We start from the raw sequence: 20159 nt of genomic DNA, 5'->3' as shown, positions 1-20159 counted from the left end.
ATATTTTGACGAGTTTCTTCAAGATTCCCAGTTCCAGTGTTTTGATTTCACACGCACCACGAATCAAAACTACAGAAGCCACGAGGGGGCTGGTGTTGTAGTAACTGCACACGGCTGCGTGGTATATTATCTGTGAATCGATCCACTCGACCCCCTTTCTCTTTCTCTTACGGCCGGGCAGAAGATGATTTCCTCGTGATAATCGCTTCTAGTGAAATGCAGGAGCGAGCCTGTCCCGTTTGGATTGATGTGTGTGTGTGTTTTTTTTTTAAAGACCTGCCGACTTGATTTGATTTTGTTAAAAGGTTCTATGCTGTAAATCGAGCTGGACGGAGGATCTTAATTAAAACCACGAAATCTCGTTTCGTTAATCTGCGAGCGTTGACACCGCACTGAATAATGAACCACAAAACGACCCTGCTTACAATAGAACGATGACGCTGCTTATTTTAATTCCAATACCGAGTATCGGTGTCCGGTCATTACTTTACAACACATTCCAGTTAATCAATGCATTGTTTTTTTAATTGTGGTCTAATGCACTACAACATGTATCCATAACGATAACACACACACACACACACACACACACACACACACACACACACACACACACACACACAGAGATAGAGAGAGATCAGAAGTGGACCTCCTTACCAGTCTGTCTGATCAGAATCAATCGATTCAATGGGACGTTATCAAGCAAAATCATCCCATAGAAATGGGCCAGTAGGTACCTGCTAGCCTCCTAACCCCTAAATCTACCCTGTACCCATACACCCAATGTCTACCACCGACGTAATCTCTACCCTTAAACCTAATCTCTACACCTAAAACTAACTGCGTTACTATTAAACGGTTACTATTATTACATTGTTAGCGCCCTCTAGCGGCTACTATACCCAGCGTCCATTAAAGCGCTTGATCCGGACCGACTCCACCTGTTGGGAGGCGAGCAGGTACCTACTGGTCCATTCCTATGGGATGATTTTCCTTGATAACGTCGCATTCAATCGACTGATTCTAATCAGATCGGGTACTGACACTAGCGGCTACAGTTTCACAAACCCTATACTCGCAGTTTTACCTAAAAGAACACCAGATTAGCATGCTGATATCCAGCTGCGTGAACCCAGCCGGAAACCATGAACTCAGAGGCAAAGTATTCAGTCAAGGAAACGTTCACGCAAATCCCTTCTCCTCCAGTAAGAAGCGTATTAACGTTTCATTACACTGTAAAAAAAAAATACCGTATTGTTAAGATTTACCTTAATATTGACGTCATAAAATGTGTAGATAATTTTGAATGTATATTTCCGTGTTAAATTAGACCTACATAATTTTTAAACGTATTTTACACTAACATTGTAACGTATAAAAAACTTTAAAAAACCCACATGATATTAAGATAAATGTATAATAGAAATACAGCATTTTGTTACAGTTTAAATGTCACGACTGACTGATAATTCAGCCCCCGAAATGACGCGCACTTACAGCATGCATTTTGTTGACCTAAAAAAAAGAAAAAATCGTAATTTGGGATTCAAAGTGTGAAGTGAATTGTTATTCATCCAGGACCTCATTTATTTAAAATCATACCGGTTCTAGGATGATTTAGAATTTATATTTCATAAAATCCCACGAATAAAAAAGAAATTCGCTTTACTGTTAAAAAATATAAAACTATACTATTTTTTAATGTTAAAAGAAAACTCTCCACCTCGACAAAGCTGTTGAAAAATTCCCCGCATTTGTATTTTATTCAACTCCATGCAAGCAAACAAGATCCATCCGAGCAGAAATATTGAATATTGAAAAGTCTGGCAACGCTTTCCATCTAACGCCGTCCATTCACGTGGGTCCCTTTAGAGATCCACAGGACTAACACCGCAGCGCCGTCTGAGTTTCGCGTTATTCCCTAACGCATTTCTGCACTGTGCAGAAAGTTACGGCGTGATAAAATAAAACACAGTCATCGTGTATTTGATTAGGTATTACAGAGTTTTTGGGTGAGGTTTATAACTCGTGTTCAAGGAAAACACTTCTGAATAAATGCGGCGTTGTTCTGCAAGAAAAACAGAATATAAATTCGGATAACACGATTCGTGTTTACTGCTTCACGGACCAGCTGCGCGGTTTAACGCGCTTTGGTTTTACAGTTATGTTTACAGTACAAGGCTTTTTTTAAAAGGGCAATATAATTCCAGTAGAAGAAAACTGAACCAATGTGTATTTGTGTGAATCATTATTCGAAACGTCTTAGCGAGACTACTGTATGAGTTTGTGTTAAAAAAAAAGGACCGGAAAAGGAGTGTAATTATTAAATATTGCTGTTATGTATTTTATCGGTTATGTAAATAAACAGTAATATATATATATATATATATATATATATATATATATATATATATATATATATATATATATATATATATTATAAATTACTACTATATATAAACTACTCTCTCTGTAATTAAATTAATAACTTTACGATGCAGCTCTGAAGATGACGCATTATTATTATTATTATTATTATTATTTATTTATTTATTTCTTAGCAGACGCCCTTATCCAGGGCGACTTACAATTGTTACAAGATATCACATTATACATTATACATTATTTCACATTATACAGATATCACATTATTTTTACATACAATTACCCATTTATACAGTTGGGTTTTTACTGGAGCAATCTAGGTAAAGTACCTTGCTCAAGGGTACAGCAGCAGTGTCCCCCACCTGGGATTGAACCCACGACCCTCCGGTCAAGAGTCCAGAGCCCTAACCACTACTCCACACTGCTGCATCTAACTGTGCAAAGCTATTTTTTAACATTTTTTGTTTTATATTTGAAACTTATCCTACATCTGTGTAGCCAGAGAAATCAACGGTGTGTATAAACACAGGAACGCGCTTTCATAGGCGTTTTGTCAACGAATTATTATAGTTACAAAAAGTAACAAATCGTAGAAATATATTTATATTAGTAAAACAAACAAACACAATGTAAACCGTCCTATATTCTATAAAGCAACATCCTTACCAAAAAACAAAGGTGACAACGTGTCCCTAACATGAGCAACCCATTCTATATTTCATATACTAACGATACATTCATAAATATTACAACCTGAACACAATTAATTTGTCAGTTAAGACAACGTCGTTTGTTTTCAAATGTGTGTTAAATGCGACACCATAATAAGACATTTAACGCATCGTGTTTCCCTTTAATACCAGAAGCCTGTTAATAACTGCACACAATATAATTACATTTTACACTATAAGCCCGATATATTCTGAAGGATACTTCTTCTAGCGATACTGTCTGCTGGTAAAAGTATCGAAATATGCCGGCCTTTAAGCGTCAATTACTATATAAACAAGGGGCGTTCTAAAGGAACGGGCTTACCTAAAACATCTGGGAGATTTGTCAATATTCACTTCCATTTATTTCCGATAAAAGACCATTCTTCATCCGTTACAATGCACCCAGTCCAGTGATGTACCATCGAATAGCATCGTCTGTCAAACTTCAGAATCGTCCCCAGCGATCTTTAAAATGCGCTTGAATTCAAACAAATATATATGAGACAGATACATACATTGTTAAAAAATGACTCCATTACAAACATATTGAAATATTTTATATATATATATATATATATTCCTTTGGAAGTATTACCTTTTGTTGTTAAATCTCCAAACTCTTCATCTCCAAAGCCGTTTGGAATTCTTTTTTTTTCCTACTGAAGTTAAAATCTAATTTTTTTCTTCTTTTGCCCAAAGCGCACCTTTGAGTCTCGTCTGCTTCTCGTCTAGAGTCTCAATCTTAAATACAAACCACACCGTGGCAAAACCGAGGAAAGAAATATTATAACGCGTTCCCAGAAGACGAGCGACACGGGAACTTGTCCTTACCGTAGCCTGCAAGGCGGCTGTACTTTTATCAAATCTCCAGTGTACACCAGACACTCTCTGTCTCTCTCTCTCCACTCTCCTTCTCAACGTCTCTCTCTCTCACCCCTCCCTCTCCTGGCCTTCGGTCTCCCACCCCTTTTCTACCTCCCTCCCTCTCTCTCCCTCTTTCCTTCTCTTTCTATCTTAACCCGCCTTGTCAGCTCTCCTCTTTCCTCTCCCTTTCTTTCTGAAGCCACCCCTCCCTCCTCACCCCCTCTCTGTCTCTTTCACCTGTCTCCCCCACTCCCTTTTCTCTCCTCTGAACTGATCGGACTGGCTACAACGTCAATAGTAACGCTGCTATCTGTTACATCCGTTCCATTGCATTCCTTCCAGTCACTGCGTGTGTTATTCTACCACGTGGAGCTTCCTATCTATGTATCTATTGTATGATGCATAAATGTATCTATATCTGCTGGTTCCACTGACCCCCCCCCCCCCCCCCCCCCCCCCCCCCCCGATTGGCACTAATCTTGGACAAGAGAAGGTAGCGCTAATCACGTCTGTCAAACCGGCCAATAAAATCGTGTATTTATGTGATTTCCGACCTCCTTTCTACGTCAGTTTTCGATCTATCTTCTCCCTCTCTCTAATTCCCTTTAGCTGTCTGTCAATTTTCAATTACCGGGTCTCTCTCTCCACCCCTTCCCTCTCTAGTTCTTTTTTTATCTCTAAATAATCAATTGTTTTACTAGCCATCATTTAAGCACCTGTCTCTCCTCTCAACTACTGTCCCTCCCTCCCTACCCCCCTACCCCCCTACCCCTGTCCCTCCGATCCCTTCCTCCCTCCCTCTCCCTCTCCGATCCCTTCCTCCCTCCCTACCCCTGTCCCTCTCCCTCTCCGATCCCTTCCTCCCTCCCTACCCCTGTCCCTCTCCCTCTCCGATCCCTCCCTCCCTCTCCAGTCCCTCCATTTCACCCTCCCTCCCTACCACTCTCATTCTCCTGTCCCTTCCTCCCTACCCCTGTCCCTCTCCCATCCCTCCCCCCCTCCCCCTCCCCCTCCCTCTCCCTCTCCCGTCCATACCCCTATCCCTCTCCCTTTCCCACCCCTTCCTTCCTCCCTCCCTCTCCCATCCACCCTCCCTCCCTCTCCCTCTCCCTCTCCCTCTCCCTCTCCCATCCCTACCCCTGTCCCTCTCCGTCTTCCGTCCCTTCCTCCCTTCCTCCCTTTCCCTCTCCTTCTCTCTCTTAGCGTATTCATGCCAGGTATGTGTTCAAATTCCTCACACCCTGCTGGGACCGGTATGTCCCTCCCTCCCTCTTCCTCTCTCATTCTTCATTACAAAGTACAGCATTGCATCTACTCTCTTCTCTAAAGCACTAGGGTCACGGAGACACTTTTTCAGGACCAGTGGCTTGAACCCTGGTTCCAGGAGACCACGGGGAGACCTACAACTGTAGCCAAACATTGTGCATCACCTAGAATTTTATAAATCTATAATGTAAATATATCAGTAATTGATATATTTTATTTAACATCATGTAATCAAATAAACTACAATACTATATTGCAAAAGTCTATTGGAAGCCATAATAGTAGTACAGTACTTCATATTTGATTTCTAAATGTCATTTTATTTTTGTCTCTCCTCCCTCCCTCACTCCTCTCTCTCTCTCTCTCCCCCTCTGGTCAGTATTTCAGATTCTTGTCTCAGCTGGGGTCCACACTTGTTCAGTCTTTCTCTGTCCTTATAAGAGCAGAATCACACAGTCTCACAGACAGCTGGACTAGGCTGGAACACACACTGACTCACACACGCACACACAGAGACGCACACACAGACTGACTCATGCACACACACAGAGACACACACACAGACTGACTCATGCACACACACACACAGAGACACACACACTCACAGACTGACTCATGCACACACACAGAGACACACACACAAATTGACTCATGCACGCACACAGAGAGACACACACACAGAGACACACACACAGACTGACTCATGCACATGCACACACACACAGAGACACACACACTCACAGACTGACTCACACAGACAGAGCACAACTGTATCCAAAACGTTAATGCTGACAAACACACAGTAACTGACACACTGAAATACAGCAATCCATTCCCTTACCTCTTATCAGCACTTGTGACATGATCACAGACCCGCTCCCTGTTTAAAAGAGGGGAACTCTTTAATTTAGGGTTACGTTATGAGTGGATGTACTGGAAGTGGTTATAAACAATAGCAACAAACAAAATGAAAGATGATTGATGAGACAGACATATAAACACAGACAGACAGAGAGAGAGAGACAGGCAGACAGAGAGAGAGAGGCAGAGAGAGAGAGAGAGGCAGAGAGAGGCAGAGAGACAGAGAGAGGGAGAGAGACAGAGAGAGAGACGGACAGGCAGACAGACAGAGAGAGAGACATAGAAAGACAACCAGACCTGAAAAGACAGGCAGACAGACTATGTCTGTTATAAGAGGTTATAAACACTAGCAAAAAAGTTACAGATTACTGAAAAGTGTAATCAGATTACTGTAATCAGATTAGCCGTAGCCCTTTTTTTTAAACCAGACTAAAAAGTATCACTCAGTAACTAAGACAAGAGAGCTGTATTGAGGCCACAGGTTGCTTCAGGATTCAGTATTTTAAACACTCCAGGGTGTGATGACTACTCAAATCACATTACTTAAGAAAACTCTGTCATTTAATACCCAGAACAAGTTGTTCTTTTACGATGTTTCAAATATGAAAAACACACTTACCCTGGAGAAAGGACCCCTGTGGTTGTTATCCAAAGCTTTTTAATATATATATATATATATATATATATATATATATATATATATATGACACACACACACACAGTAGACTCACTGATCCAGACTCCTGAAGTTCAAACTGACCTACAACTCTGGCCAAAAGTTTTGCATCACCTAGAATTTTAGGATTGAGACATGATAAAACAAAAAGTATATGAACAGAATTTAGATATTTTATTTAACATCATGTAATCAAAGAAACTCCAAAATGATAACTCATAAAAGTCTACCGGAAACCATAACAGTAGTACAGTAGTATTTCAAGTTAGATTTCGAAAATGTCATATTTTTCAATTTTTTTTTGTCGGTTTTGTATTGAGCATATGGAAAACTACAAAGCAGTGTGTAATTAATTATTCAAAGGGTTTAATTCGACTCTATGAAGGAAAATGAGTTCATTCTATAGGGAGATGCAATGCTTTTGGCCAGAGCTGTAAAGTCTGAACCTGTCTGTCATACTGAAATGCACACTCATACAATCGCTGCTGTAAAAAAACTTCAATATTGTAATTCTGAAATATGTAAGCGTTTACAGCAGTCTCAGAAAGATAACTCGAAGACTAGTAAAGGCATCTCTGCCAATTGTACGCAAATTATGAACCGCCCTGTAGAAGCGGGGAGCATTATGAAGCATTTCTGTTTCACAAATTACAAAAGCAGATGATTGCTGTCTAGTCATTTCCAACCCGTAGAAGAGAAGAGGCGGGCGAGGGAGCGAGGCGGAGGGATGGAGAGAGGGAGAGGGGGAGGGATAGAGAAGGGGAAGAAGGTGGAAGGGGGAGGGGAGAGAGAGACGCACACACAGACAGTACGTACACTGCTACCTCCCCTTATCCAAAAATAATGATCTGAAAAACAGAGTGAAAGAAAGAGAAGCAACATCCGAGCAAGAAAACTCCAGCTCCTCCCTCGCTGTCTGCCCTCTTCCTTAACCCCCTTTTCCTCCTTCCCCTCCACCCTCTCTCTCTGCTCTTGTCCTCTCCACTCTCCTTCCCCCATTTTCCTCCCAACCTCTCCCCTTGTTCCTCTTCTCCCCCCTCCATCTCTCTGCTCTTGTCCTCCCCTCTCCTGACAGAGTGCGAGGGCTCGAGTTTCTCTCTTCAAAGTGCTCAGCGGGGCTCCCAGACCTCTCTCACAGCACAGCAGAGCAGCACATCAGAACCCTGGAGTTTATTTTTAAACAATAACCAGACCCAGCTGAGGGACAAAGCCAAACCTGTGGGACATTAATCACGTCTCCATCAGTCTGTCTGTCCTCGTGACTGTCTGCGTGTCTGTCTGCTTCTGGACACTTCTTATAGCTGTCTGTTCACATATGGAAGAGTCGTCTCTTTTTGTAACATGTTAAATATTACAGAAAGGCATTGCATAGCAACTAATGATCTTTAAGCAGCTACAGCAATAGAGAATGTTGAATTAAATAAGTAAGAAATCAGATGTTAGGAACGTGGAAGTGCCCGTCTACAGCTACGGCCGAAGGGTTTGTCCTCAAAACACAAGCAGCTTCATAAGAAAGCTGCACTCAGAGTGCAAGCCCTGTGGATAAATCAGAAGCAGGCTTCACTGTCTCCTTCAAGCTCAGATCGGGGTTGGAAAAGCCTATGCTGTTTCACTGGATATATTTTCTTCTCAGCCAGTGTTAGTGTGAGTCAGACTGGGAACCAGGTGTGGAAATATTTGCCCAGCCGAACTTCCCCGCACAGACGCAGCCAGACAGATAGATACTGTAGCGCAGGGCTGCCCGAAGCTGGCCCTTCCAATCCTGGTCTTTGTTCCGAAACCCGGTTCTAAATCGTTTAACTGAACCGATTAAATAAGCCTCCATCTATCCAGACCCTGAGGTAGATCATGATGTCATTTTACCTGTTAAACAAACCTGGAGTGGAATGGAATGGAATGGTCATCCAAGTTCATGATTGACTAGGCAGCCCTGCTGTAGATTGATGGATTGGCTGATTCACTGACTGACTGGTTGAGTGATTGATTGATTGACTGGTTGGTTGGTTGACAAGGAGCTGGCTGGTACGCGTGCTTTTTTTTCTGGAGTGAAGGGGAGAGGTGTTAGGGGAGAGTGCTTGGCGTGCGAGGGCTCAGCTCTCTGACGCAGGACAGATATTATTTTTCAGGCAGGCGCAGAGTTTGTGGTTTGAGAACAGGGAGGTTGTGTAAACTGTGCCGACTTCACACTGAGAGAGACAGCGTCCTGAAAGAGAGAGGGGAGAGAGGGAGGGAGAAGGGTTGAACAGTCCAGAAAAAAGAGGGGAGGGAGGGAGATGGAAGAGGGGGGGAGGGGATAGGGAATGGGGAGAGAAGGAGAAGAGGGAAAGGAGTGAAAGAGAGCAAAGAGAGAGAGAGGGGAGAAAGAGAGAGGGTTTGTAAAGTAAGCCAGCTGCATGCTGAGACAGACTGGCTTGTAATTCATTGCAGAACAGCCCGTCTGTGTTCACTTAGCGGACTTCATACATTCTGTTTCATCTGCAAAGCCAATGGAACGCTTTGCAAGCACTTATTCAGCCAACGCTACATGCAGGACCGCAATCATATTTGGAAAATATTATATCAAATTCACAAAATCGACTTTGTTTGTCTCTTTCTCTCTCTTTTACTGACCGTGCCACGTCAAGAATTCTCCCCCCCTCCCTTCCCCTGTTTCAACTTGGTTTGTGGCTGGAACAGGTGGGGAGAGCTTCCAGGAAAGCCCCCTGCTGCTGCGAGTCAGACCAGGCCCGGCTGACTCCGAGGTAAACACAGGGAGCTCAGAAATCAAAGAGAGAGACTTGCTCCCTCTATCACTCTCTCGCACGCTCTCTCTCTCCCTCTATCAATCTCTCGCACACACTCTCACTCTCTCTCCCTCTATCACTCTCTCGCATGCACTCTCCCTCCCTCTATCACCCTCTCGCATGCACTCTCCCTCCCTCTATCACTCTCACGCACACTCTCTCCCTCTATCACTCTTGCACACTCTCTCTCTCCCTCTATCACTCTCTCGCATGCTCTCGCTCTCTCTCCTATAACTCTCTCGCACACTCTCTCTCTCCCTCTATCACTCTCTCGCAAACTCTCTCCCTCTCCCTCTATCACTCTCTTGCACGCTCTCGCTCTCTCTCCTATAACTCTCTCGCACGCTCTCTCCCTCTCTCCCTCTATCACTCTCTTGCACACACTCTCTCTCTCTCCCTCTATCACGCTCTCACATGCTCCCTCTCTCTGAGATAGACAAGGTGGAGTCGGCACAGTCAACAGAGAGACACAGAGGACATGATCGCTGCCCACTTAAGAGTCCCAGTCATAGTCGATGCCCTGTCTGTCACTGTCGTCTTCGCCAGCGTTGAATTTGTAACCTTCTTAAAGAAGTAGCTGGCACTAAAAGAAGTTCCTTGTTCTCTTTTCATTGCATCTGAGGGCTAACTGACTGAATCGGGTGACTCAGCTTGACTATTATTATAATGCGAGATGCGAGTTCTGGCTGCACAGCAACACTGAATCTGTGTGTCCTGGACTAGTTCTAAGCTTTGGAAATAACTGACCTGTGTGGATACTGCAGTACGTCTTTTTGTTGCTCTGCCATTTCAGTTAGATGACATTTTCAGGTATCTTAAAAACAGAGCCGCTTCTCTGCCAGCGCTGTGACCCCCAGCCTGTCTCTCACCTCGTGCCCAGTCCTCACACCTCCCTGTCAGCCGCCACAAGCAGTCGAGGCCCTGGCTCTGCAAACCACAAGAGGCCAGAGGTTACACAAGCGAACACAGACAGCCCTGTACTAACAAAGTACTGAGCAGCTCCGGAACTGTAAATCTGTCTGGATGTGTGTGTGTGTGTGTGTGTGTGTGTGTGTGTGTGTCTGTGTACAGCTACAGTCAAAAGACTTGCATTACCTAGAATTATCGGATTGAGACATCATTAAAAAAAACTATATGGTCATAATTTTGATCTTTTATTTAACATCATGTAATCAAAGAAACTACAAAACGATATCGCAAAAGTATACCGGAAGCCATAATAGTAGCACAGTAGTATTTCATGTTAGATTTAGAAATGTCGCATTTTTCAATTGTTGTCAGTTTTTGGTTAAGTATTTGGGAAACCACAAAGCGCTGGTGTGTAATTCAATATGTCAACGTAACATTATTCAGCAGGTTCCATTTGACTTTATGAAGCAAAATGAGTTCATACTATAGGGTGACGCAAAACGTTTAGCCCTGGCTGTAGTTCTTGCTTGTCCCCTCACACAGTACATCTATTTGTTAAAACACAGTGAGAAAGAGGAAGAGAGAGAGATGAGAAGGATGAGACAGACGTCTTCTGCAGTGTGTAAACAGAGCTGAGGTCGAGGGGAGAAGCCGGGCTGGGTCGAGGGGAGTAGTTCAGTGGTATGCACAGATTGACTGTCTGTCAATCTGTGCAACTACGGAGTCCTGCACAGCAGTGTGCAGATGTGCTAGAACACCTCGAGATTTGGTCATTTATATCATTTATATAAAGCATGGCAAGGCTTTCTAATAGTCTGTCCAACCTCTTCATGTTCCCCACAAGGTGGAGACGTCACCCCACATACCACAGCCCACCTCGGCAAAACATGAGCCTCTCCAACAAAAGCCAGACTCGATTTGACGTGCATTTTTATTAAACTGTAAACTGAATTTTAAAATGGTTGTTTTTATGCAGTTCATATTTGCAAGCGCTAAGTAATATATAAACAAATAAATTAATAAATACATACATACATAAATAAATAAATAAATTAGACATTACCAGATAATTGAATTTATACATTGGATTATATATATATATATATATATATATATATATATATATATATATATATATATATATATATATATATATATATACACACATCTCCACTAAATTATGGAATTACTAGTAAAATAATTGAATGACAAATTCACAAATGACTTACCACTGAATTTTTTTTTTTTTTTTAAATGCATTTTGGGGGCTGGGATCGACAGACAGACAGGAAAACACAGAGTGGGGCTCCTGAGTGGTGCATCCAGTAAAGACATTCCGCGTGGAGTGCAGGATGCGCCCTACAGCCTGGAGACCGCAGGTTCGAAATCCAGGCTATGTCATTGCCGACCGTGACTGGGGGTTCCTAGGGGACGGCCCACAATTGGCCGAGCGCCGCCGCGGGTAGGGAGGGCAATCCACGGTTCACCGTGCAACAGCGACCCCTGTGGTTGACAGGGCGCCTGCGGGTCTGCAGTGGAGCCATTCAGATCTCATGTTGTCCTCCGGCACTATGGGTCTGGTGGCATCGCTGTGGATCTGCAGTGCGAAAAATGATGGCTTGGCAGGAGCACGTTTTGGAGGACGCATGCTCCAGCCTCCGTTTCCCGAGTCGGAGGGGGGGTTGCAGCGGTGAACCGGAATTAATAATAACACGATTGGCAATTCCAAACTGGGGAGAAAACTGGGGTAAAAATCATTGGCAACGACTAAATTTATAAGAAAAAGAAGGAAAAAAAACTCAGGGTGGCATATAGATAGAGAGACAGCTAAACAGATAGATAGAGAGAGATAGACAGACATTGATTGATTGGTTGATTGATTATCTGGGATAACTGAGGTCCCGGAATTAATTGAAGTCAAACCAACCATCACCATCATAGTTGACTTCCAGGGTCACCTGATCACAATCATTATTATTATTATTATTATTATTATTATTATTGAAAAGTGCATTGTGAGAAATGGCATCTGTCCAGGAGACAGGGGCATTATGGGAGTGGCCGGCCCTGTGCTGCTTATGCAATGGCTGAAGGGGGATTTCTGTTCCCAGGAAATCATGAGTAGAGAACACATCTATTTTGTTGTGACGCCACCCACCAGGTGCATTCTGGGATATGTGGCGCAAGAGTTCACCATAGTTTTTCTCTAGAGAATTCTGGGTAATCCCAGTGGTCACGTTTTGTGGACAAGGTTGCAGTACAGCATGGGAAGGCCATTGTTGCTCAGAACTCCAAATCGCTGCATTAGGCATGATCTGCCGCAAAGCACCCTGGGAGATCCTGCCTTCCGAGGAATCACAAGGAGGGTTCAGGGCCATTTGCTCTGGACTCCGGCATTTCTGATTTGTGAAAACGTTGTGCGGCGCAGAGATCAACTGATTCTGCGGGAAAAGAAAGTCTGTTACCTTCTCTGGGCCCTGCAAGAAATCATGGGATACAATGGAGATTCCTGAAAGCCAATAGGCACCCGCTGGGGCTGTGATGTCATCAAACAGACCCTCCTCCTCAGCAAGAGGAATTTGATCAAAGGGACAGGGAGTTTGAGACTGAGGGGCGGGGAATGATTCGGCCACACCCAGAAAGGAGGAGGGGCATACGGGCAAGAGTTCATGTTCTAAATCATTGGGGCTTTCAATCGTATAGTCTAGACGTCCTTCTGACCCCTTTGTGGAGGTCAGTAACTGGTTTTGGGGAACCCCAGCACTCCAGTTTTCTTTGCTAAAACTGGGAGATACACTTTGCCCACCATCGACACCGCACAGAGTCTCCCAGTCACCGTCGTTTTGGTCCCACGCTCCCATGTTGAATTCCAAGTTACCCGACTGAAACCCCATAAAACCCCGTTGAGATTCAAATGCCCCCTCTCCCCTTTGTCTGGGGTCTGTGTCACATTCAGTGCCATCTCCCATCACATAGAACCCCAAACCACAGCTGCCCCATTCTGAAACGGGTCCCAACTTCGCGGTCCCAAAACTTGGGGCCACCCTGCTTAATTTCATCGGGGACCCCTCTTCTAAGTTCTGATCGGGGGGTTGTTCAGCAGCTGTCCATTCTTGGGTGGTGTAGTCGGACGCATTCGCCACATTCTTCTGGTTTTCAGGACGTGCCAAGCCTGAGTTCTCAAGGCAAACCCATTTGGGGTAAATCTCCAAATGTTCTTGTCCTTCCAAAGTCACACCCATCATTTTATCAGTCAAACCTTTCTCTTTTTTCAACAAACTTTTCGATATGCATCTGGCTTTGTCCACGGATCCTCCAGCTCTGTGTTTTGCGATACACCTGTTCCTCACGCTGCCGATATTAAATGTACCCCTAGAAGTTGGCTTTGGGGTGCCTTTTGAATCCCTGAAACGTGTGTTTGTGGAGCTGCCGCTGTTGAACCCACAGGTTAAACCCACACTTCGTTCCTCTGTATGTTCAGAGTCTGGTACACCTCTGTCTTTCCAGTGGTCTCTTCTTGGGCTGTCCTCCACACTCTCTAAATCTGTTTTGGGGCTCCCCCTGAGCCCTGAGTTGACACCAGTGATTCCTTTTGGGGTGTCTGCCAGGTCGCTGTTAACTGGCAGGTTCTGTACTCTACTTCCTCCTGAAAGAGATTAAAATCCCTGTTAATTAGTGCAGTTTTATACCTTTGAATTTACCAGCTATTTCACTGTTAATACAATAGAATGCCAATAATTGAGTAGCACCCATGCTTACTATACTGTGCATGTTTACCATGGTTTGTTTTTTAATATGCTTCACCATACCTCTTTGTGCTTTATAATGCTTCCCTATGCTTCACCATACCTCTCTGTGCTTTACAATGCTTCCCTATGCTTTACCAGACCTCTCTGTGCTTTACAATGCTTCCCTATGCTTTACCAGACCTCTCTGTGCTTTACAATGCTTCCCTATGCTTTACCAGACCTCTCTGTGCTTTACAATGCTTCCCTATGCTTTACCAGACCTCTCTGTGCTTTACAATGCTTCCCTATGCTTCACCATACCTGTCTGCTTCCCTGTGCTTTACCATGCTTTCACTGTGCTTCATCACACTGTGCTGTGCTTTTACAATGGGGAGACTTTTATAATTTCATATTTCAATTAGTAGCATGAGTGGAAATACACAAGAAACGCTGAGCATTGGTGCCAGTCAATATTAAAGTGCTTTCCTTGCATTCCATACCTCGCTGGTTCAACCTCTCTGACTGACCGAGATCTGCAGGAGGAGGGGAGTGGGTGTGGCCTACAGGAAGCCCCACCCCAGCTTGTGACAGGATGGAGGAAGCCAGCTGCCGATTGGCTGCTTCAATTTCAGCATACTTCCTGCAAAACATTTAAAATGACATTGCCACTGTCACGGTCACAATCCTTTTCAATACACACGAGCAGGAGAAGCAAGAGTCTCTCAGGCCTTCCATTCACCTTCTTAAGAGTTTAAAACATTGGGATTCAACACATTTTAAAACGTTCAGACTTTAAATCGAATTGGAAATCTTTGTAAGCTCAAGCGAGTGCCTTAACCACTGTGCAATAGAGAGGCGGGCTCGTCTGCATGCGTGGTTCTAGAGCTTTCAAACTCATCTCATCTCACAGACAGGGGTACAGAATCCGTCCCACCAGTGCATCCCACAGCACCACCCCGCTGCGTGTGCTCAAGACCCAGCATGGTGCTCTCCGGCAGGAGGACGGTTCTCGCTTGCCTGTGGATTTGATTGTGCAGGAATCTCCGGTGGTTCACGCGTCTCTTGGTGGGTCTGATTCTTCTCGGTCTCTGCAGTGCTCTCATGATGTGTGACGAGGCGGCCGTGACGAAGGTGAAGAGGTCCCGGGCACTCCCCCCTCGCTGTGACGTCATCATCACCGTGGGGACGGCGGGGTCAGAGTTCGCTCAGGGACAGCGGGCGGCAGCAGGACCTGCAAGGGTGTAGAAGACTGCGGTCTAATTAAAACGAATCTGCTCGGACAGCACCTGTGATACTTGTTAGATCATCACACAGCTATGGACAAAGGTTTAGCATCACCTTTAGGATCGAGACATAATGAAAAAAAACTATATGAACATAATTTAAATATTTTATTTAACATCAAAAGTGTACCGGAAGCCTTAATAGTACAGTAGTATTTCATGTTAGATTTTGAAATGTTTTAAGTATATGGGGGAAAACTACAAAGCGCTGGTGTGTAATTCAATATGTTAATGTAACATTATTCAGCAGGTTCCATTCGACTTCATGAAGCAAAATTAGTTCATTAGAGAGAGAGAGAGAGAGAGAGAGAGAGAGAGAGAGAGATGCAAAAAAGCCAGATCTTTACATCCTGTACGGTTAAAAACACATAAACAGACAGAGCTCGAGAGAGACAAGCCTACAAATCTGATTTTAATGCACTTCATAAAGAGCACATTTGAGAAAGCCAGCCAATTAAATTGTTAGTGGGACTTGAGTGAGCATTGATGTAAATACGCAGATACACAAACATGTTTATATTTAACTCCACACATCTAATTAATTGAATACATAGTCTGACTGTTTACCCGTCTTGACACGCAGAGACTAAGATACAGACATACTAATGTTTAAAATCTCATTTAACTTAATACATCTAGTTAATACATAGTTTGGCTGTATCCACACACAGAGAGACTAAGATACATACACACAAATGTATATAGCTCATGTAACTTAATAATTAATGTAATGCAGAGTCTGAATGTCTATCTGTCTTACACACACACACACACACAGAGCCCGTGTCTAATGGTGGGTCTTACCTCTAGCTGCAGAACTCAAATCTCCTGGGATCAGGTTTCAAGCCGCTGCTCCTGAAAACGTGGCTTCGTGTTCCCGCAGCTTGAGATTTCAATATTTGCAGATTATCTCGGTAATGTTGTAAAACAGCGATGAAGGGTGTCTAAGTGTAGTTACGCTGGCAAATGCTCAAATAAACAGCGGGAGCATTAAAAAAAAAATAATCGTAGATTGTGTAAAACTACAAGGCAAACGTTTCGGCCACTGCTTTCATCAGTGTGTGCAAGTAATGCAACAAAACACAAGATGCAATGCTGCGGGAGAAAATGCAGAACACGGACCTTCACCCGCGTCATGTGTTTCTATACCTGTGTCAGGCAGGACTGTCGCCTCTGCAGAGGCTAATCGCAGTTAATGAGGTTTAAACGAAGGGCAGGGGGGGGGGGGGCGTTGAAACGCTCACAAAAAGACAAAGATGAGAGACAGAGCGAGGAACGGAGAATGAAAAGAAAGAGCGGGGCAATTAAAGAACGATCGCTTTAACGAGCTTCAAACGGAGGAGTGCGCGGACTCTCTCTTTCTTTCTATCTCTGAATCTCAGCCCAGCTGCTTGTTAGCACATTCCTCACTCCAGGATTTGACTTGTTGCTCTGAAGTGACACGGCGATTCAGAAAAGCCGTCGTTAAACCCTTCTGCTTAAACCCTCATATCCCTTGCAGACACCCCGCTATATCCCTAGGATCCGATATTCTGAAGAAGCATCTTATACTGCTTTCTAGCTGTGTTATTATTATCTGCACTGACTGTAAACCGCACTGTGTTTAAATATGAAGCTTGCATTGTAACCCTGTCTGTGCTGCCCTGTGACTCCTGTGTGAGTCGCCTGGGATAAAGGGGTCTGACATTTAAATAAAAACTAAAATAATGCTAATAATGTTCCTACCAAGTTTCCTGCCAGCTGGATAAACGCTTCTTCAGATATATGCACAGATGTAAGAGAGACATACAACAATTCAAGTTCAATGATGTTACTTCCAAGTTTCATGACACTCAGGATAAGCGGGTCTCAAGATCTATGCAAAAAACATGTGAAGCGTGACACGCGCACGACCGCTTCCACTGTATCCTCTTCGCAAAGGACTTCATAAAGAAACAATGGCATTTTAAAACCTTGGGGACGTATTCTTCGATTTAAATAAACCGATAAATAAATAAAATACACAGACTACAGGTTTGGAGGAGAAATAAAAAGATTATTTATTATTTTTGTTTAACAGAATTTCTCATCAAAATCAGCGAGCGAGATACACCCACGCGCGCGCGCACGCAAACGCGCACACACAACCCCATCAGCCGCTAACAATAAACAAACGTAATTATTGTACTTGTCATAAAATATGATTAACATAAACCACAAACACTCATGATAAAACACAACACCTCGACTTCCAGTTCTACTATTCACCGTTTAGAGAGACCATTTTTACTTAACTTATTATCAAGAGCTATGGTAGTACTGGCCTCCTGTGTTTGTATATTGTTTAAAAAAAATCTAAAATCCATCTTAAATACCTCATATTATTATTATTATTATTATTATTATTATTATTATTATTATTATTATTATTATTATTATTATTACATTCCCATCCGGGAGTTAGAAATTTAAATACATTTCCAGTCTACATCCCATAAGCCATTTTTTTTTAGCAATAAATACGGTGTTAAAATAACAGACAAGCGTTTTCTTAAAGGGCTACCGTCCCATTTCCCAGATAACACGATTCTAGCAAGCACTGAAGCGACAGGCATTTTATCAACCTCGATATGAAAATACAGACAAACCCCCCCTTTGTCTAAAGGGCCGGTACTCTCCCCTTCCGCAGTTAAAATCCCACTAGAATACTTGACCCGAGTTCATTGTCAGACATTCATTTTTACACTGGGGATGAAAATACAGCCAGACCTTTTCTCAAACAGCTAGTGCAATTCTGGTTTTCCAGTTAATACCCATTAGTTTGTAGCTGAGATACATCGACTTTTTTCCCCCTTAAAGAGGTACCACAGCATTTACAATTACCGCGGCTTACATAATAAACACACAGACAATCTCTGTTTCACTTTAATGAAACAGTACCGTCCCGTTTTTCAAGCAAAGATCCATGTTTTTACATTTTACAACCTAGTTCACAGGATATGTTTTACATTTTAGAACCTGGTGGTGAGAATAGAGATGACCCCTTTCACTTAAAGGGCTTTTAGAAATATCTCAGTATCCAGGTGTGTTTTTTAAAATTAAATATTGAGTGATATGTTACAATTCCAGTTCTTTCCCCTAGTTTATAAAATAATGAAGCAGTTTAAGTGCAGCCCCTCGGCTAGATTATACCAGAGCTCTGTTTTGGATATTCAACCAAGACTGAACAACTTCACTGGAAAACAGACAAGCATTTGAAGGGTAAAAGCTTTCACTTCTCACTCTTTTCAACCCACATTACACCATTTTAACATTAAAAAAAGCTTTAAACTTTTAAAAGCGAAAGTTAAAAACTAAAATGTGTACAAAAAAATAAATAAAAGCCAGAAAACACAAACAAACACAAAAATATTATTGTTCACAAAACAACACTTAACCCCTGAAGGTACACAAGGAATCAAGCGCTGCTTTTTCAAACGGTTTCTTCTTAAATAGAGCGACTCGAGCATCACGAGGAGGACACTGAAAACTTGGATGACCAGATGTTTCGAGCACCTCATTGCAAAAACAAGAAAGCCAGCGTTGTTTTAATTTGTGGGGCACGCGTGTCCCTTGTACCTTAAAGGGTTGAGAAACACAGGCAGCTAAGCAGTAGGGCCAGGACTGGTCAGAATTATTTGGATTGTGATCGGGGGGCTAGTTTCACAAAGCAGGGGCTGGTTTCACACAGAAGTTCTAGGTAGCAGTCTGCTAAATGCAATTCACTTCCACTACAAAAAAAATTGAAAAATAATGAAAATGACGACACAGTTCTCCTTTAATAATATAGACTTGCCAAGAGAATTTCTACTAAGCTTTCTCGTTCTATCTTAAAATTCTGTTTCTTGGAGAAAACGAGTAAGATAGCTTGCCTGCTAGCAGTCTGTGCCAAGTGCTGTCAGTGCCTTGTGAAACCAGCCCCCAGATCTCTAACAAACAACAGCAGCAATTCAAGAAAAACAAATGTAATTAAACCTCCAGATTTTTTTTGTACATTGTTACAAATACAGAACATTATTCCTTTTTTTATTTAAAAAAAAACCTCTTCACTTACCTTGAGCGATCTGGTTTAATTTTTCTTATTAATAATATTTTTTTTTATCTAAAACGCTGTTTGGGTTCTGCGATTGCCAGACCACTCAAAGAGACTTGTTTTAAAATGATAAAGACAGCGCACTGAAAGAATTAAGAGGCAGGACTGGGTTAGAAGGCAGTAACCTCCTTGGGAGTCGTGTGCGATATTCATCAATCGCCTCTCATCTTCCACGTGAACTCAGCAATGCTCTTCAGAATGCACTGTCTTTATTTCTAATGCTTTTCCTAAATGCCTGCTTATTAAAAGAACCACACGAGGGTCTGCTGAAGCTTTTCATTGCTGACGAGGAGAAACTCCAGAGGACTTTCAGAAGCAGCCTCGTTGCTGTAAATCATTTGTGTTTTTTTTTTTTTTCATTGAAAAAAGCGAAAATATGTAAAAATCGATCAACATGCATTGAATGTGACGGACCGCATTCAGGAGGGGGTTCGTTTATTGGAAATACATTGTGATGCATCACCCAGCAACCATCTTATAGTTGCTAGTCTTGTTTATATAGAGTGGTCTGTAATTGTTATATAATGGGCTATTGGACCAATAGGAGTTGTGTCTGTGAAGTCTGAGTATTAGGGTTTTA

At 42.8% G+C, this 20159-nt stretch overlaps 1 protein-coding gene across 1 annotated transcript in view; it reads right to left on the bottom strand.

Annotated features, from left to right (window-relative positions):
• The window catches only part of LOC131728710 (urotensin-2 receptor-like), a 10948-nt gene extending 6922 nt beyond the window's left edge, over positions 1-4026 (bottom strand). Inside the window, exons 1-2 of the mRNA XM_059019695.1 lie at positions 3694-4026; positions 3421-3575 (exon numbers count right to left, since the gene is read on the bottom strand). The gene's annotated coding sequence lies outside the window, so the exon portion shown is untranslated. The remainder of the gene's footprint in view (positions 1-3420; positions 3576-3693) is intronic.
• Between the last annotated feature and the right edge of the window lie 16133 nt (positions 4027-20159).

Source organism: Acipenser ruthenus, unplaced genomic scaffold (genome assembly GCF_902713425.1).
Source record: "Acipenser ruthenus unplaced genomic scaffold, fAciRut3.2 maternal haplotype, whole genome shotgun sequence".
NCBI classification, from domain to species: Eukaryota; Metazoa; Chordata; class Actinopteri; order Acipenseriformes; family Acipenseridae; genus Acipenser; species Acipenser ruthenus.
The sequence above is the reverse complement of the archived record's forward strand: the minus strand, read 5'-3'. Positions and strand labels throughout refer to the sequence as shown.